This window comes from Tenrec ecaudatus, chromosome 6 (genome assembly GCF_050624435.1).
Source record: "Tenrec ecaudatus isolate mTenEca1 chromosome 6, mTenEca1.hap1, whole genome shotgun sequence".
Taxonomy (NCBI): domain Eukaryota; kingdom Metazoa; phylum Chordata; class Mammalia; order Afrosoricida; family Tenrecidae; genus Tenrec; species Tenrec ecaudatus.
In genome coordinates this window covers 65,035,570-65,043,704 of record NC_134535.1, presented here as the reverse complement: position 1 = coordinate 65,043,704, position 8,135 = coordinate 65,035,570, and the positions used below count along the sequence as shown (strand labels likewise).

The window sequence follows — 8,135 nt, the reverse complement described above, 5'->3', positions numbered from 1 at the left end:
CAAGTACTCCCTCAACACAAGAACACTTAGTTCTAATAACCTGGTATTCTGTGATGATCAGCTTCCCGACGGGATCGCTGAAGACAAAATGGGTGCATAAGCAAATGTGGTGAAGAAAGCTGGTGCTTGGCTATCAAGGGATATAGCATCTGGGGGTCTTAAAGGCTTGAAGGTAAACAAGTGGTCATCTAGCTCAGAAGCAACAAAGTCCACATGGAAGAAGCACACCAGCCTGGGTGATCATGAGGTGTCGATGGGCTCAGGTATCAGGCATCAAAGACCCAGAACAAAAAAGATAATATCAATGTGAATGAGAGGGACTGTGGAGTGGAGACCCAAAGCCCATCTGTAGGTAACTGGACATCCCCTTACAGAAGGGTTGCATGGAGGAGACGAGCCAGTCAGGATGCAGTATAGCACTGATGAAACGTACAACTTTCCTCTAGTTCTTTAATGCTTCTTTCCTCCCACTATCATGACCTCAATTCTACCTTACAAATCCAGCTAGACCAGACATGTACACAGGTACAGATAAGAGCTGGAAAAAACAGGGAATCCAGGACAGATAAACCCCTCACCAAGAATTAGAGTATCGATACTGGACAGGTAAGGGGAACTTGGAGGGAGAAAGAGGGATCCGATCACAGTGATCTGCATTTAACCCCTTCCCAGGGGGAGGGACAGCAGGAAAGTGGGTGAAGGGAGACAACGGTCAGTGAAAGACATGAAAAAATAATAATAATTAATAAATTATCAAGGGTTCATGAGGGAGGGAGTGTGGGGGAGGAAGGGGAAAATGAAGGGCTGATATCAAGGGCTCAAGTGGAAAGCAAATGTTTTGAGAATGATGAGGGCAACAAATGTACAAATGTGCTTGACACAATGGATGGATGGATGGATTGTGATAAGAGTAGCATGAGCTCCCAATAAAATTATTTTTACATCCTCACCCCCAGGCAATCCTGGGGTTTGGGGACTTGGTTCAAGGGGAGTCCCTCTAGCACATGGGGGTGCAGTGAATGGTGTGACCCTTTGCTGGGCATGCCTACACAGTAGAGGATGCTGGGCCTCTCTAGGGTTTCCTATATGGGCTCCAATAAATCTCTTCCCTTTTGCTTAAAAATAATATAAAGTGATTTTTTTTAATTCCCAGAGAAGGAAGACAAACACAAAAGGTTTCTGAGTGGAGAGAGGTAGCCATTACTTGAGTAGCTATAATACAAATGGTGTCTTAACTCTAAGCGAAGAGGACTATTCAAATTCAAGGAGTCATCGTCGTTGTTGTTAGGCGACATCGACTCGGTTCTGACTCACAGTGACCTTAAGTACAAAAGTATGAACCACTGCCCAGGCCTGCTCCAACCTCATCATTAAAGGCATTGGATCAGGAAAACCTCACCACCCTCTCAGGATATCTCCGTGCTGCCCAGGGAGACTTCTATCCTTGAACTTAAAGTACAGGAAGGACAGAGCCAATGCCTAGCGGCTCTCAGGACCGGATCGTTCTCCCATCCCAGCTGCCTTGTACAGCGCACATTCCCTCCAATACATCAATGACTGTTTTTTTTGAAAGGCATCTGAGTCCCAAAGGAATCCTGGTGCTGCACATCTGCTAACACATCTGCTAACCTGAAGGTGGGTTGTTCAAACCTACCAGTTGCTCTATGGGAGAAAGATGTGGCAAACTCTGTGAGGTAGTTCTACTCTAGGGTCCTTATAAATCTAGGGTCCATAAGAGTTACCAGGAGTCAGAACCAACTCAAGGACATTGCTTTTGTTCTTCTTATGTGCCGTAGTGGTGCTGTCATATTATTGTACTACTAACAAAGCTAGTGGTTCAAACCACAAGCCACTCCATGGGTTAAAGGTTAAGCTCTTTGCTCTCACTAAGACCTATAGCCTCTGAAACCCTATATAGCCCTGCTATGAGTTAAATCCACACAGTTTTTTGGTTTGAACTGCCACCAGCAATTTGTTCTGGACTACAAATCCAGTTAGCAGTGCGGCAACAGGAAGGCCTGGCAATCTGTTTCCATAAAGAGTACAGCTTAGAAAACCCTACAAAGCACTTCTACTCTGTAACGATTGAAGTCATCTAGATGTGATATCAATGGTTATTTGTTACCCTTTAGTCTTGCTCCATATCCATGTGTTTTAGTCGTAACTGACTTTATCCTAGATTCAGGATGTGCTCTAAGCCAGGATAGCAAACAGTAGCCCTCAAACCAAATCTAATTTGTCACCATTTCTTGTTTGCTCAACTTTGCTTTTCATTGTGGTAAAATATATAGATATATTTTTCATTTCAACCATTTTGAAACATGCATATCATTAGCATTAACTATATATTGTATACTACATGGAGTATTCTCTAGAATAGACTGTACACTAGGAGATAAAAGAAAGCCTTCATAAGCTTTACAATATTGAGATTTTACCATCTATTTTCTCAGACCACCGTGCTGTAAAAATAAAAATTTACCACAGGAAGAACAATGCAAACAAACAAATACATAGACATTGAACAACATGTTGCTTACAATCCACTGAGTGATCGATGAGATAAGGAATGAAACTTTAAAATTCCTTGAAACAAGTGCGAATGAAACCACGACACACCAAAATCTTTGGGACACAGCAGAAGCAATACTCAGAGGGGAATTTATAGCAATAAGTGCACACATGAAAAAAGAAGAGAGAACCCAAAGCAACACCTTAATCTAGCATCTTCCACAACTACTACAAGAGCAACAAAATAAATGTCCAATCACCAAGAGAAAAGATCATAAAGATTAGAGCAGAAATAAGTGAATTGGAAAACAGTAAAGCAACAGAAAAAAATCAAGACAAGAAATTGACTATTTGAAAAAATTAACAAAATTGACAAACTACTAGGAGACTTTACAAAGGGGGAGAAAAGGGATGTAGATATCAATAATCAGAGATGAAAGAAGTGACATCACAATAAATCCAAAAATCCAAAATGAAAATTAAAAAAACCAATCGCATTATTCTGAAAGACTGTACTCCAACAAAATTGAAAACCTAGCTAAACTGACAGATTTTCATGAATGCACCATCTACCCAAATTTATACAAACTGAAGTTGAAAACCTTAACAACCCCATAAAAAGAGAAGAAATGGATCAGGTCACTAAGAAAACTTCCAACTAAAAAACATCAAGAACCAGATGGCTGCACCAGAGAATTCTACCAAGCCTTCAGAGGAGAATTGACATCAATTCTACACAAAGTCTTCCAGAATATAGAAAAGGGCCGTACACTACTAAGCTCACACTATGAGGCAAACATAAACCTGATACCAAAATCAGGCAAAGACACTGTCAATACAGAAAATTACAAACCGATATCCCTCATGAACATAAAGGCAGAAATTCTCAACAAACTATACTGATCGACAGAATGCAGCAATAGAGCAAAAAAGAAACACACATGAGCAAGTGGGATTTGTAGCAGACCCCCCAAGGATGGCTCAACATTAGATAAGCAATGAATGTAATCCACCACATAAATAAATGAACCATATGATCATATCCATTGTTACAGAAAAGTCATTTAACAGTATGAAACACCCATTTCTGAGAAAACACTCGGCAAAATAGGGCTAGAAGGAAATTTTCTCAACACAATAAAGGTCATATATGCAAAAACCAATGGCTAGAATCTTGCTCCATAGGGAAAACAGAAAATATTCCCCCTTGCAAATGGGAACAAGACACAGCTGCTCCTTATCACTGTGCATTGTGCTGAAAGTCTTAGCTAGACTAGACGACAAAACAAAATCAAAGGAAAACAGATTGGCAAAGAAGAAATGAAACTCTCACTAATTCTACATGAGATGATTGTATACATACAAAATTCCAAAGACTCAACCAAAAAAATGGTTGCAAACAAGCAAGAGGTGTGGCAGGATACAAGATTAACATACAAGATCATTCAGATTCCTGTATACTAATGAGAGGGCTGTGAGAAAGAAATCAAGAAACACAATACCATTGGCAATAACCACATAAAAAATGGAATAGTGAAGCATAGTCTACCCAAAGAAACAAACAACTCGTACAAAGAAAATGACAAAACACTACCACAAGAAAATTTAAAAGACCTGTATACAGTAGAATGCCGGTTCTCAACTGCATCAGTACTCCATATAATCAGATTTCGACACAAAATGTTGGAAAAAATTGCATCAGAGCTTGAATAAAACATCGGAATCTGACCTGACGCGCTGGATTTTTGAAAACAAAAACCGTCTGAGTTTCAGATGCTCAGCATTAGTTGACATTGTTAGTACACATTATTTAAACCTTTTGCGTCTGTGTTCCAAGCGTTTTGCTATAATTTTCTTAGTTTTGTGGCTTTTTGTACTGTTTTTGGATTTTAAAAACATGGGTCCTCAGAAAGAGACTTTGAAAAGAGTCATCATGATAAGGAATTGGTCAGCCGTGTGATCGAGCCCTTGTAGAAAGCAGTTAAAGAAATGCCAACAGCAGACCACATTAGACAGATTTGGGTTTGTTTGTTTTTAGAGAACGCCAGCCAGCTCCTCGAGAAAAAGGCAAAGAAGGGGAAAAACTCCTGAGAAGGGGACTCTCTTCAAAACAATGACAGTCTCCACACCTCCTCTCCACATCCGGTCCGCAGATCCGTGCCCTCGTCACTCTCAAGGTACGGGCCACACGGCAGTTATTAAAACCTTTTTAAATGTTGTGTTTCTTACTTAAATGACAGTATTTAACTCTGAACTTATTTACTTTGAAATTTCTGTGTAATGTTTTGTATAAAAAGACAAGGTTAGGGTAAAAACTTGGTGGTCAAGAGCAGATTAATCTGTTTTCAGTTATTCCTTTTTTTCAAGTCGTTTTATTAGGGGCTCATACAACTCTTATCACAATCCACACATACATCAATTGTGTAAAGGTCATTTGCACATTCATTGCCCTCATCATTCTCAAAACATTTGCTCTCCACCTAAGGCCCTGACATCAGGTCCTCATTCCCCTCCCCCCTCTATCTACCCTCCCCCATGAGCCCTTGGTAATTTATAAATAATTATTTTGTCATATCTTGCCCTGTCCAACGTCTCCCTTCACCCACTTTTCTGTTGTCCGTCCCCCAGGGAGGAGGTCACGTGTAGATCCTTGTAATCGTTTCCCCCTTTCCAACCCACGCTCTTCAGTTATTTCTTGTGGGAAAGATTGATTCCGAACTCGACTGCATGTCATCTCAAGACTCCTTCTAGACTGGATTAGCATCCAGGTCCAGGGTTCTACTGTGAAAAGAACATCCCACGTTCATGGATAGGAAAGCTTAATATTGTGAAAACGGCAGTACTACCAAAAGCAATAAAAAATGCAATGCGACTCTGATTCCAGTTTCATTCTTTAAATAAATGAAAAATTGGATTACCACGTTCATATGGAGAAGGAAGAGACTCAGGATAAGCAAAGAACTTCTTAAGAAGGACAAAGTAAAAGGCCTCTTACTTGCTGACCTCAAAACACATTCACAATCATGAAAGCAGCCTGGCAGGGGAGATACCATGATCACGAAGGTGGTTTTCCCAGGGCGAGACTTATCCATTGCACTCCGGATGTGCTGACCGCTGCGATTTCCCCAAATGTGGGAAACTCAACTGCATAATTTGTGGTAGTGGGGGACTGCGTTCGCACTCTCCCCTTTAAAAAAAAGAAAGAAAGAAAGAAAGCGGCCTGGTGCTGGTGAGATGGTATACACACAGACCAATAGAGTAGAATAGAGCACTCCAGAAATAAATTTACCCACTTAAAGACAACGAATCTTCAACAAGGAGCCAAAAACCAGTGGATGTGAAAGAAATCATTTCTTCAACAAATGGTGCTGGCAAAATTGTACCTTCCATCTGTACAACAATGAAATATGACCCGTACCTCACCCAGGGCTATAAAGATCATGGATGAGAAAATAGGAATAAATGTAAGGGCCTGACTGTAGGGTATAGACACACTATCAAATAAAATAAAGGAAAAGCACACAGTAGGTGATAACATAGATGTCTGAGACTTACTAAAAATAAGATGCATATGCATTAAAATCTTTCATTAAAATTGTAAAAAGAACCCACTACTTGGGGAAAAATTTTGGACAGTGACACAACGGACAAGGGACTAATCTCTAAAATCTATTTTTTTTTAAAAAAAACCCTACAACTAAAGAAAACGATGAGGGCAAAGAATGTACAGATGTGCTTTATACAATTGATATATGTATATGTATGGATTGTGATAAGAGTTGTATGAGCCCCTAATAAAATGTTTAAAAAAACAAACAAAAAAAACCTCTACAACATCTTAATAACAAAAACCAAACAAACCTGATTAAAAGGTAGGGAAAGGACACGAGCAGTTTACTAAAGATGAGAAACAAACATGAAGAAATGTCCATGGTCACTAGCCATCTGGGTTATGCACCTCAAAGAAATGAAGACACCACCGAATACCAGCAATGACAGTGACGGTCAACAAGATGATGATAAATGCTGGAAAAGTTCACAGAGACTGGAACTCTCATACACTGCTGGGGGAGAGGGCGGGACAGGGAGTGGGGCTGTACATCTGCAAAGCTACTTTGAAATATGCTATGTGGTAGTTACATAATTTCATGTCATCTTGAAGATATGGAAAAGCATAGGGATAGCATTCAACCTGTCCATCAGGTCACAGCCTGATGGCAACTCCTTGTGGGTGTGGTCTTCTCCTAAAGAGGGCTCTGGGAACTTCCCTCTCTCTCTGCCTTCACTTTCCTGCTGGCTGACCTGGATCACTGCTAGAGCCACCACTATGGGATCCACACAGCTTTGCACCCACCAGCCTGTGATCTTCCTGAAGTCTGTTACATTATATGTGGCTGAGTGAGTCTAAAGAGGGATTTATAAACTGGTATCTGACTTATGGACTTGAGCTAGACGGGCTGGGATGCCTTCATGATCTATACTTACTTCTGGATATAAAGCTCTTTCTTATTCATGTATTAGTGGCACTGGAGTTGTTTCTCTAGTCGACCCAGCCTAACACATGCTGTTACGTCAAACAACTGGAAAAATAGAAATTCCATACTATCCAGCAAGCCCTTTGCTGAGAATACATCCTCAAGAAGAGTCAAAACACAAAGAGATGGATGCATATCCATGCGAAGTGCAGCAACGTTCATATTTGCAAGATGGAAATTACCTAAATTACCTAAAAGAACAGATAAAAAAACTCTGGTACATGCACACAATAGAATACTATGCACTGCTTAAAAAAATTAAACCACGAAGCCCTCATAGCATGGATGGACCTGGAAACCGTTATGATGAGTGAAATTAGCCAATTGCACAAGGGCAGACATTATAAGGAAGTGTTGGGGGGGTACAAGATAAAAGCTTTCTTATCAAAGGGAGCAGCTTTTAGAGCGTGTCAAGGGGGGAGGGGTAGGAAAAGGAGGGAGCTGAAACAATGGCCTGGACGGTTTATAGATGTTAACTTGGGTGAAAGGGAAGATAGTAGTCCACAAATGGGAGAAGCAAATGGGAGAAGGGTAAACTATGGGGAAGTCGATTAGCATTTTAAACTGCTGAAGACAAAGTTGATTTAAAATATAACCCCCACCTGATTTACAATAAAATGGTATTATTAAAATCAGAAACCTTAAAAAAAAACTTCTGGGAGTAAATAGCTGCATATTTCTCCCTTGGTACAATTGGTGGGTTTAAACTACTGATCTTTCAGTTAGCAGTTCTATGCTTACTGTTTGAGTCACTTTAATCACTTCCAGTTTAAAATAATTACAACATTAATGCATAAATTGAAAAATAGCTAGAATAAAAGAAGAGTATGCTTCTAATGTTTCCCATATAATGTTATGTTTACCTTAGTTGGTAAGAACTAAACATCCTGTTTTAAAACTGTTAAGTATCAGGCAAAAAACATTCTTTCTTTCTGAATCTATATGTTCCTTTCTTCTTTAAAAAAAATCATTTTATTGGGGGCTCATACAACTCTTGTCAAAATCCATACATCTATTCATTGTGTCAGGCACATTTGTACATTTGTTGCCATCATCATTCTCAAAATATTTGCTATCTACTTGAGCCCT

The 8,135-nt window shown here is 39.8% G+C and overlaps 1 non-coding gene across 1 annotated transcript; it reads left to right on the top strand.

Annotated features, from left to right (window-relative positions):
* Window positions 1–5,537: 5,537 nt before the first annotated feature.
* LOC142451913 (U1 spliceosomal RNA) lies at window positions 5,538–5,701 on the top strand. Its single transcript, XR_012785018.1, has one exon. It is a non-coding gene; the product is annotated as a U1 spliceosomal RNA (small nuclear RNA).
* The last annotated feature ends 2,434 nt before the right edge of the window (window positions 5,702–8,135 follow it).